General features: G+C 38.7%; 1 protein-coding gene across 1 annotated transcript in view; it reads left to right on the top strand.

Moving 5' to 3' along the window:
• Positions 1–12208, top strand: part of sdc2 (syndecan 2) — a 65773-nt gene that overhangs the window by 28846 nt on the left and 24719 nt on the right. The gene's annotated exons all lie outside the window — the stretch shown is intronic.

The following is a 12208-nucleotide window of genomic DNA, read 5'->3' on the forward strand; positions in this document are numbered from 1 at the left end:
TGGAAAAAACTCTTTTAAACACATTTTAAAGATGAGATAGTTGTCACATGAACAATTATCTTAACATTTGGAAATCATGAGTCATCTCTTGTGGCTATGAGGACAGCTAACAATAACAATTTTTACAATGGGAAAGTATATAAGTGAAAATTGGTTATTCCTGCAGACAAGTCAAGTGAATGGGAAAAAAAACCTTTAAAAAAAAAAAAAACCTTAAAAAAAAAACCCTGCAGTTAGTTAAGTGTCCACTAGATGCTGGTTCCTAAATTGCACTTAGCCCCATTAGCACACAACTGAAATACCTATTTACAGCAAAAACAAATATGGCTCCAGCCTGCCAGAAATATGAAAAAACAAAAATTGGCATATGAAAACAAATTGGTGATGTGGAATTATTTTTTCTTTATATAACTTATTAAAAACACCAAGTTTTGTATAATTAGGGGCGTGGCTTACTTGATGTGGGTACATTTTTAATATGCTGTAGGCTTTGGTTAGACTCTGAAACTCAGCTTGAGAAACTTATATATGACTTTCTAATGAATTGACCCACTATATAAACTTGATGAAAAGACAATAGAAATAGAAGCTTGATTGGGATGTTTGGGAGAGAAACCTCTTATACAGTTTCCAAGCTGTCCATAACATAACTTCAAATCTGGTTTTTAAGCATGGATTTCCAAGATATTGAAATGCACAAGCAAACTTTTTGGGGTATTTTCCCAGCATTGCCTACCTATGTGAAATTAAATGTTTGAATGCCAAGAAGAGAGTTTGATGATGTACATGTTCTTAATATAAATAGAAGTAATTTTCAGGTCTGAGCAACCACCTACAAATGAAGCATACAGGACTAATGCCAGCAGATGAACTGGTGGAAAGGTTGCAGACCAAACAGTGTAGCTAAGTCAAGCTGAATACACAAGTAATGCTTGAACATGCTAACGCTGGAGAAATTAAACATCTTCCATATTTTTATGCACATGTGATCATTCACTTCAATGCAGCAGCACCTGTGTTAGTGCAGGAATGGTTGATTTTGTCAGCCTGCTGCAGCTTGAAAGACCGCATTCATCTGTTTCCAGAGCACTGACTGACACACTGACGACCTGATGGAGGAACAGCCTGTGCGTGAACGTGTGTGTGTGCTTGTGCATAGATAACACAGGCAGACTGGCTGTATACACACGCTGTGTGAAGACGAGTCAATGCACAGGTCAAAGCCGCCCATAGTTTGTGTGCTCATGAACATGTGAGAGCTCATGTGTACATATATATCCAAGGGGTGTGCGTGTTTGCCTACCTGAAGCACGCTAGCGAAAGCGTGTGTTTGCCTGTGGCACAGGTGTGTGTATGCACAGCAGAGGTTTATATAACAAACAGCGTGATGGATCTCAGCTGGGAGCACTGTGAAGCTTTTGAAGTCTTTAAACGCTGAATAATGGAGGTTATATTTACCCAGAAATGTGCTTTTAATGCAAAAGAATATAATTCCTTTCATTTGTCAATCCTCGTGATCCGTAAAAGCACCCACAACACTTCTTATTATGAACACTGAACCTGAAATATCCACACAGACAGGAGGAGCCGGGTTTCTTCTATTTACTGAAAATCCTTCCAAAACAGCAGTATTTAATATTTATACCGATTTAAATTTGTTATTAGTTGCCTGCAAAGTCGAAAAAAAAAGCCAGACCACAAATCCAAAAACTGAACTTCCTATGTTAGAAGCAGGATGTGTTATATTTAGTATTCATGGCTCTGTTTTGACCACAGAAGGATAAATTTGGCAGCTTGTTAAAGCAGCAGAAGCTGATGCTGCCAACGCAGAGAGCTGCCGAACATTTCCAATACAAAAGAGGAAGTGGTCGGATATCAAATGCTAAGAGCAGGTATGCTTACTAGTGGGGCAACGGTGTCACCGGTGGGGGTCAAAGGACACTAAAGTCTGGCTGCTATAATTGGACACATGGTCATTAGCAAGAGACATGAATCCTGCAGGGGCTGCAGTACTTCAACACAAAAATTCAAAGGATTTTGACCATGTGAATGAGCCACAGTTCATCACGTAATAAAGATATCCAATATTATCAAGCAGGGATGCATCTCGTTGTTATGATTTAACTAATTCACTTTTGTTGGAAAGTTTTGAAAAATGTTCATCAAAACTTTTATAGTCCAAGTTTCAACAAGAATGCATGGATTATTATTACCATAGAGTACATTTCTGAGCTGCTTTTCACTACTAGTCATTAATGATGTCCTGATCATGTTTATTTGCTCCCGATCCGATTCCGATTTTTTATTTTGAGTATCTGACGATCCCGATATTTCCTGATCTGATCTTTCAGCAATGTATTAAGAAATAAAAAATCATACAAGTTGTCCTTTGAGTTTTTTTTTTTTATTATTTTATTTAAATGTAGGTATCATTCTAGCCAACATGGATGTAGCCTTTTTCTCCACTTAGTGCAGCGTTGGATCAACAAAATAAAAATAAAGCTTCTCAGTTGTGCACCACAAGATTACCTTGTATGTAGGGATGCACAATATTGAATTTTTGCCGATATCTGATATGCCAATATATATCGAAACCTCTTTTGGCCGATACTGATACCAATACCTATAATCACAAGTGTGTTTGTTTTTTTACTGTAAAGAAAGCGAAGTCTATCCTGTACTGGAATTTATATGTTACTCTTATTGTGATGGTCTTATTTGTTTAAGAAACTCACATAAAACAAGACAAAAAACATTTGATTTTACCATAAATAAGAAATGTATTATTTTTTCAAACTCAAGACATTCAGTATTGAAATACAGAAAAATAATTTCTTTAGATCACATGAACTTTAAATGTACAATGCATTTTTAAACATCACCAAGTTTCATTTGATTATTTTAGAGCTACTGTAACAACCTGGTGACAGACACAGAGCTCTGCAGTGCAAATAAATGAAGTGCTACATTTTATTTAAGGAGCTTATTTTTCAGATGGAAAATAATAATAATCCTAACTGAAAAGCACCTTATCAGCTGTGCCTATCGGCAGAAATTTTCACATCTGCCGATACCGATAAACGTGTTTTTAAGCTTTTATACACTTCTGAATTAAAAACAAGAACTAAGGCCCCAGGCTTTTTCCATGATTTTTTTTTCTGTGATTGGATCGGGACATCCCTACTAGTCATGGCTATGGCTTGAATAGGCGAATCCCATCATACATAGGACTTTCAGTTGACAGCAGGGGGCGCTAGAGTTGGTGAAGATAAAAAGAGATAGATGCACTTAGGCTGTGACACCAAAGATATTTGTGTACTTTAGTCCAGATCCAACATTGTACATGAGAGTTATTAAGATTTGCATGTTTCCAAAAAAATCGTTATCTTTGGCTGTCTTCTTTGGCCACGCCCTCTGAGCTACGAAAAAGCTTTTGATCTTTTTTTTTCGTCACTTTGTCTAGTATACAAATGTTAAATTTGAAGATGATCCTAAACAAACTGTGTGATTAGTTCGTTCTAAAACATATCCTTTAAATCGTCAAAATCCGACATCCAACTCAAATTTCTGAACTTTCTGTTTGGATATTACGATGTTGATAACAGACTTTTTTGTAGGTCTTGGTATGACAGTTATGCACGTAAAATTTCAGGCATTTAGTTTAAAGTAGCTGGAGGGCTATTTTTTTCTAAGTTAGGGGGCGCTATGGAGTATACATCAGCACAGAAACACTGGATTCATAAGTTTTTTGCCATGACTAAATATTTTGCCAAATTTGATGTTTAACATCGATTAACTGTGCATCTTTTTCTTGTTAAGTCTTCAGTAGTTGCGTTACTTAAGAGGTTTGAGATCAATTCTCTGTCGACACTCTGACTCATTATTTAACCACTCTGTTTCCTCTAAACCAAATTAATTACATTGTCCCTGTTGGATGATATCGAAACACTCCTCTGTTTGAACAGTATATCCAGTAAAACACTCCAGTTCAAGCCTCCACACTTGATCTTTGGAAGCCTTTCCATCCATCCACCCCCCGTCCTCTTCGCAAGCTGGTCCAAGGACACGAGATAAAGAGGGACCTGTTTCCTCTCCTGCGCTCCCTTACAGATGGTCTTGGCACCGTCTTTAAGTATCCTCCTCCTGCTGCCCAGCTTTAAAAAGCAGTCCGTGTGTCTGACAGCAGCTGATCACAGCACAGCTTCAGCGCTGGGCCACATGCTGCTCATCTAAAAACCCAGAATGCTTGCGTCAGGGGAGCAAGCGGAGGTAGATGAGAGTCAGCCATGCGTGCAGTGCCCTGTGAAGTGTCGATGCAGTGAATCTAGGAATTAATCCAAAAGTTGGTGTTCATATTAGAGTTCTTGAGCAGTTTGCAGTCACCATCCTCAGGATGATAACACCTCTTCAGGAAACAAATTGTGATGCCACTGAGACTCCCCATGTTTCACTCAGTCTCTGGTTTTGACACAACACGAGACTGGAACCAAGGTTATAATAGTTAAGTAAAACGAAACTAAAAACGAAAACTGAAATTTAAAATACATTGCAGTTAACTCAAACTAATAAAAACTAGACAAAAACAATAAGTAAACTATAACTGTATCTTGTGTTCATAAAACTAACTAAAATTATAGACAAAATTTCCTTAGTCATAGTTTCTGACAATATTAACAGCCTTTAGAATTTAAATTAATCCGACATATTTTCCCAACCAATTTTAAGACAGTTTTCGGCAGTTGTCAGTGCCGTACGGCACCATCACAGTGATGGACTGGGACGTGCTTGTTTACTGCACTGACTGGCTGTGCGCTATGTTGTGACAAAACGTAGGGAAGCAATGAATCAGAGCATCTGTAATAGTTTCATTGCATGGGAGTCTAACTTAATTGTTAGAGAGTCCAAGTTTCTAATTATTAAAGCTCATATTTTATTGTTTTACATAATTTAGGTTTATATTAGTTTATTTAAGTTTATATTATTTTTTGTGTTGAAGGCAGCAGCCAACAGTTCAGTATCAGCATTGACTGAGCAGTGAGCACTATGATGGACTTGGAAATAAACAGTATTACAAAATATTTACTCTGACCTTTTTGAATCCTGCACCTGGCAAATAAGGTATGAAAAAACTGAAACTAAACTAAGACTAAACTAAAACTTAGCCTTGTTGCAAAAATCAAAACTAAATAAAAACTAGAATGCCCGCTCTAAAACTAATGAAAACTAAACTGTAATGGAAAAAAAATGTCAAATCTAACTTAAACTTAACTATAATGACAAATCCAAAACTATTTTAACCTTGACTGGAACTAATGGTAGAGGACACGCAACTTCCTTTAATCTGTAACCCTAAAACATCTCAACCTGTTTCAGCTTGCATTACAACCTTTCCAGAAATAAATCCTGGTGAGACTTCTCGGGGTATGAACTCTTTCACGCACTGCATAAAGAGCAGAGTATTACACATATAGCAGAGTTGTGAGATTCTGCACATGCAGCAAAGGAGGGATATTAAACAAGCTCTGTATTCTCCCGTCTCGCTGCAGCTCCTGGGAGAATACCTGCTAAGTTCACTGCATAAGTATTAATTTCCTGCTCCTGCTTAGACAAAAGGCTACGGTCTGGTATAGTGTGCACCTGTGGGCTAACAGCTAAGCTGAATGAGCGTTAATGCGATACAGGTGAAGGGCTGGAAATGCGGAGCGAAGAGGGATATTAGTGGCTGCACTGATAGGGGGCCAGATGCTTGATTGCCTTCATGTCGTATTAAAAGTGAGTGAACGGACGAGGGTCACAAAGACCTTCCCGACAGAATGAGCTTTTGTCACAATGCTAATGCTCTCCACGTGTTAAGTGGGCACTGCAGGCTGAGTCATTTTCAGCGATGATTTGGTGAGGATATTACAGAGAAGGGCCTCTTTGGGTCCAGTTAAAGGTTACAATCAGAGGCAGAGGTGGCTGTAAATTAAAGGAACAACTGGCGATGTCTCAGGGTGTCTTTGTGTGTTTTTGTTGCGTCAGCTGAGGCTTTCAGATCCCACATTGGACAGTCTCTTTGTTGATGTGAGTTTGCTGTTCTTCAACCCACAGTCTGTGAGCTGATTTCAAGAATAACAAACAAACACAGCGTCCTTTAAACCCCTGTGAGCTAAAATTAGCTACCATCACACTGTTTTTGTAATTATATACACTTACATACACAAAATGAGTTGACTCGTCCTTTTAAATGCAGTTGTTTTACTGAGCATTGAAAAATTATAGATTCATTTATCTTGTGTTAGCATAAACATAAGTATAGCTGAAATAATTGGTTGATTCATCTATAGAAAACAATTAGCAACCACCTTGACTATGAGCTTTATCACACTGACCCAAATTTAAAGGTCCCATATTATACGAAAATCACTTCATTAAGTCTTTTGGTAAAATTTGTGGGTCTTTGGCTTTCCTACCAGCCCACAAAATGTGATATTTAATAACCAAACCTGTACTTCGTAGTGCTTGAGAATGTAAAATCCTGACCTCATACGAGCTGTTTGGATTTTGGGGATTTGCTGATGTCAGCACTTCCCTTATTTGACCAATCAGGAGCAAGTCTGACCTGATTGGTCCACCGCAGCTAGCTTAATTTCAAATAGCACTGAAAAAAATATCTTCTGCCCAAAGTTATTGAAAACAGTTTACTTCTTCTTACATAATCAGGTTGACAAGAGTTGTTGAGTGATTTGTGAACGACTTTTTAACAAGTCGTTCAAAAAAACCTTTGTTACATTCATTATACTTTGTGGGAAACTTAGAATCTAGAGGAAGAACAGTCTGAACCTGCAAATCCGACAATTATCTTTGAGCCATTGGACTGGTCCAAGCAGTGGTCATCATTTTCAGGCCAAAGAGGGATCTCATCAATGTCCAGCAGGGACTTGAACTGTCTTTTCCATTATCAGCTCTGGTTTAACAAGCGCTGGCTCATATTCATACAGCTGCTCACATTTGTATGTACCTGGCTAGACTCCATTTCTGGTCCCTGAGAGAAGCTTTAGCCTCTGATAGGTGCTATTCATGATATGAGCCTCTCTGTCACTCCCAGCTGAAAGGAGAAAGTCTAGATGGTTCCCATGCTGTGCCTTAGTGCTTTCAGGTTACAGGAGTCTTTGAGGCAATGAATATGAAGCCTGTTTTATATAACACACTTAAATCTCTTGCTCTCTTTCTGGGTTTGCTCTTCTCCCAGCTTTCCTCTTAAGCTTCATATTTCTCTCCTGTCTGGGGGGAAAGAAAGCTGTCGTGCTGCAGCAAATCTCTCTGTTTTCCTTCCCTTCCTCAGCACCAGAGATGACTGCAAGGTGAAGCCCTATTTCCCAGTGTCTCGAGTTTCACAGCTGACAAAGAATCTCAGCTTTCTCGTGCGTATCAGGAGCCGTTTAACGGTGCCGAGGAATTTCCCCAATTCCCAACCGGTGCACGGGCAAGCAGAGAGGCGCATAGGAGGGTGGAGAAGTCATGGGAGCTCCCGCTAGAGCATGAAGGCAGAAAGAAAGTCGGTTACGGTCCAGGAGGCTGGATACCATAGCACTGAGGTATTCGCTAAGCAGGGCCATGTTGAAGCCACATGAGCTCCAGATTGTTCCCTGGGCTTTATGAGCTCTGGCAGTGCTGAGGGAGGAATTTCACCAAAGGAAGGTTTACATTAACTTTACATTAAATCTGATCAGAGCCCCCTGGAGAGCCACATGACGACATCAAACAGACTTTAATTACAGAGGGGAAATATGTAGTGATTTGAAATGGAGTAAATCAGCTGTAATGTGTTGTATTCGGTTAAACTGACATTCTGGTAGAAAAATGAGAAAACCAAGCAGCAGTGTCCGGTTAGTTGACTAAAGCTGTAACCATTTAAAGGATTATTTCAGCCATAACAAAAGATTTTTTTTATTATGTCTGCATTGGGATTAATGTTCATAAGTAATGCAACATTATTTGGTTTATTACCCCCTTTCCTCTGCTGCCACCATGGGCGAAAGTAATAATATATTAGTGCTTTCCCCAAAAAAATCTCCAGGAAACTTATTTTGCAGGTCAGAAGTAATTTACAAAGCATTAGAAGTAAATAATGAACAAAAGTCTTTGCAATCACCTTCGGACAAAACATACATGCAGGGGCTTATGTGGCGCCACAGACCTATACATGAAACTAAGACACTGCAAATTCACGCACTGTCTTCAAAGCCATGGTTTTAGATCACACTGGTGTAACAGAGCAGCATTTAAATTAAAACCAAATTAAACAGTCAATATAAAGTGTTTTTTTTGTGTTCATTGTCAAACTACAGTAGAAAATAAAAGAAAAAAAAGCTTTATATGGCGTAGAAAATATGGACGTAATAAAATGTTTTTTCGTAATGTAAAATTATGGAATTTTGCACATGGTAAAGAAAGTGAATTTTGCTAATTAATTGTCAAAGTGATTGACAGCTGTAGTTCTTATCTAACTTTGTTTGATTCAGGTTTTTGATGCTTACAGTGTAAGGTTTTCTTTTTTCTGAGGTGGAGACCAAATATGAGGGAAAAGTTCAGATTTAAAAATTCAGATAGAATCAAAGTAGACCAGAAGCAACATTTGAAGGGAATTAATATTTATAGTTTGCTTTTCTTTTTTTTTTTAAATCTAACTTTGTTGGAATGACTTTGAACTTATAAATTTGTGACAGGAATGGGGCCCAGGTTCAAAGTCAGTCTTGGGCCTCTTTCCTGCATTTCATTCCCCACTCTTGCCCTGTTTCCTGCTCTATCCACTGTCCTCTCTACTAACTTATTAAAGGCATAGAAGCCTCCCAAGAATAAAATGTGTAAAAAAAGAAAAAAAAAAATGATACAACTTTTTTTTGAGGTGGAGACCAAAACTGAGGGAAAATATCAGATTAACCCCCCCACCCCCCAAAAAAAAATGCCTTTTTAAATGAGCAACTGTCGGTGTACAGATTTATTAAAGCTGCTACTAGTTTAAATGTTATACTGTTTATTTTTTGATATGAATGTAATATTCCATTAAAACCTATTGGCTTCCAAACACAGCTACACAGGTACATTAGAGGGTGAAGCTAAAGCAAACTAAGGCACCATTGGCCCTTCTTGCCAGAAGTAGTCTGTCAGCACGCCACTTTGTTTTTCCAGGAAACCATGAAATTGGCTTTCTTCCTGTTGGGAAGCAATACTGCAAGGGAGGAAATCATAGGCGCTCCGTGTTGTGACTTACTGGTCTGTGGAAGGAAAACAGAGGCGCCTGTGGTGCTTGTTCAATAGCAGCATGATATGGTTGGTGGGGTCATGAGTCTACTCTTGAAGCAAATTTTGCTTCTCAAATACAAGAACCTGCTGTTGTCCCTTGTTTTGCACATCTACTAACTGGACTTTAGTTTGTTCCTGACTTAAAGCCCCAAAAGAACAACCCACTCCTTTGGAGTTGTGATGACCATTTGGTGGTTTTGTGTTTTGCCCCAAACAGAGCTAAAAGATTGTGAAAACCTGATTTTAATGTACATGGTTTAATATAATATACAACCAACTATAACTTTTCTTTTCTTTTTAGTTCACTTTTGTTTGCTAGCTTGGGGCGAGCAAAGCTAAAACAATACCTACACTCATCTTCATTCACCCCATCCATCATCCTAACCCTCCAACAGCCTCCAGTAAAATTTCTCAGTTCTATCTTTATAGGCAGGAAATGTTCTGCTTGTGCAGTGTGAAGTTATCTGTCATATTTTTTATATTCCCAAAAGTCAGTGTTTTTGCTCGGCAGTAACAGGCCAGAGCCAGTTACCTGACACGTCTGAAGAGGTCTGCTGCGTTTGATTGTCCTGCAGTCTCAGACCGTTTACTTAAATCTTTATGGGGGTATAAAGCTGTGCTAATGGCTCCAGTAAAAAGGCCGGCCTCATCCTTTTTAATAATAGTGTGCAGGGTAGTCACAGAGGAACAAAAGGGGAGACTCAGCTTCTCACTCTCATTCTCAAGCCAGTGTGAAAGTCTTGTTGGCTTCTTGTCCTGAGATGACGGATATCGTAAAAGTTTAATAATCCGACTCTCAAAGGTCTCTTTTGGTTTTTGCAGCTGAGAATTCTCAATTTATTATGAGAAACATTTGTTAGTAACTATCTTTTTTGCATTCAACAACAGCTGTCACCAACCCCATGATGTAAAAGCACAGCTTTCAGCATGTTAGATCACCCTCAACCACCTGCTCGCTACAAAAAACAGTAGGGACTTAGTAGCTTGTGAAGACATCCAAACATCCAGAAAGTCACAGATGTTTCTCCTCAAAGAGTTGGCAGACCAGGCGAGATACGAGTTATTGTTGGACTCGCATTTAAGGGCAAGAAGAGGAGGATTTCTACAGGAAGTTCTGCACTCTGTGGTTGATCCACATGGCAATGAGGAAACCATTAAGGAACACTGCAGCCAAAAGAAGTTAATAGTTTGATTTATTACTTGGAGTGCTTTGCTTCTCTACCTTTTAAAACAGAAGTTTGTCATTCAGAAGTTCTCTACTCTGTCATTTTCAGCCCCCCCTGCTTATGAGTATAATATATGCACTGACTTCTTTTAACAGCTTTAAGCTATAAGATGGCAAGACTCAAACATGAAAAAGCAACAAAGTTTTGGATTGTTTAGGGCTGGGAAAAAAACTCATGTGGTGAACTTGTGAGTATTTACAGAAGCACGCTGCTGTTTGTGGGATTTGGTCAACAATGGAGCTCTTTGGTGCAGAAGAATAAGCTACATCAGGCCCATGCTATTTACTGGGTCTTTTCGTGAGAGATAAATATGTAATACCACCCGTTTTTGTCTTAAATTGCACAGAAAGGCTGATAAGTTGCCCACCCCAGTTTATAGTACATAAACCCCTGAAACTCAGTGCAGGAAACCCCTCCTACTCCTGCCCACCCCCTTTATTTTATGGATTGGCTCAGGCCCTGTGGAATGCGGCGTATGCCTTTCTGTGTCAGACGGCCGTTTGTTTTGGAACAGGAGACGATATGAATCTGAGCCAAACGCTGCCACATGCTCACTTTGTGCTCAGGTTGTTGATTGTGAGGAGGAGGGGGCGGGGCTTTCTCATACAGAGAATATGTGACCTAATCCTTGAGGAGCTGAGAAGAACTGAGAAGTGTCAGGATTATGTCATATCAGATTATTGGATGTTGAGACCTGAAAAACAACACCACAGAGAAAAAACTTTTTTTTTACTTGATAGCAGAGTTTGCTTTTATCAGAGATTTTTCTTTGTACTCCCAAAATTGGATGTATGTCTTCTATAAATAAACCTTTTTTGACTTATATTGCACCAAATAGAAAATTTATCTGAATGAACTCAACATTGAAGCTCGTGTAAGTGAAACAAAAAGTGATGTTTTTTATATGAACTTTAAAAACAAACAAAACAATCTGAGAGATGATTAATTATGTAAGTGAGCCGTGGTGGTTGGCTCACCCTGTCAGGATTCTATTTTGCATAATCACCTTCTCACTAAACACCATCTGATTAATTACCTGGCTACCAATATACAAACAAGTTGACACCAACTAATGATTTAAAAATGACATATTAATGCAACTAAAGAAGTAGTCCCTCAGATTTAGTAGCTAGCACAGTTGTGTTGTCACCACACAGGTCAAAAAGGTTGAATTTTTGTGTAACTTAAAACAGTAACACCAAAATAGAAGCATTTGTCTTAGAAGATAAAGAAAAGAACAATTACACTTTCATTATTAATACTGTCACAAACCTATCAGAGAGAGGACTGGTTGTGCAGGGGATCATGTATAGTGAGCAGGTGGTCATTCTCAATAGGATCCTGACAGGGTGAGACAGGACTGATCTTGTCCACTCTTTCAGGGTTCTGTTTTGCATAATCACCTGCTCACTTTTCATCTCCCAACCTCGTTACCCAGATTTTAGTCCAAGATACAAACAAGTTGACATAAAGAATTGATTTGAAGATCCTGGAAGATTTTTTTGATGCAAGGTCGTCTTACCCGTAATGTTAATGTTGGCAGTTTCTTCTCATATAGTGTCGTGGTTGGTGGTTGCTTTGCATTTGTTTTCTCCAACTTGTTGACATCTTTTAACATCCATTTATCTTCTGGTATCTAGCCTGCCATTTGGTAATCTGAAGTTTTGTGCTCTCCAAATAGATTGAGAGTAATGTGA

Source organism: Halichoeres trimaculatus, unplaced genomic scaffold, assembly GCF_033239565.1.
Source record: "Halichoeres trimaculatus isolate MK-OKI-2021-1 unplaced genomic scaffold, fHalTri1.1 fHalTri1_scaffold_14, whole genome shotgun sequence".
Taxonomy (NCBI): Eukaryota; Metazoa; Chordata; class Actinopteri; order Labriformes; family Labridae; genus Halichoeres; species Halichoeres trimaculatus.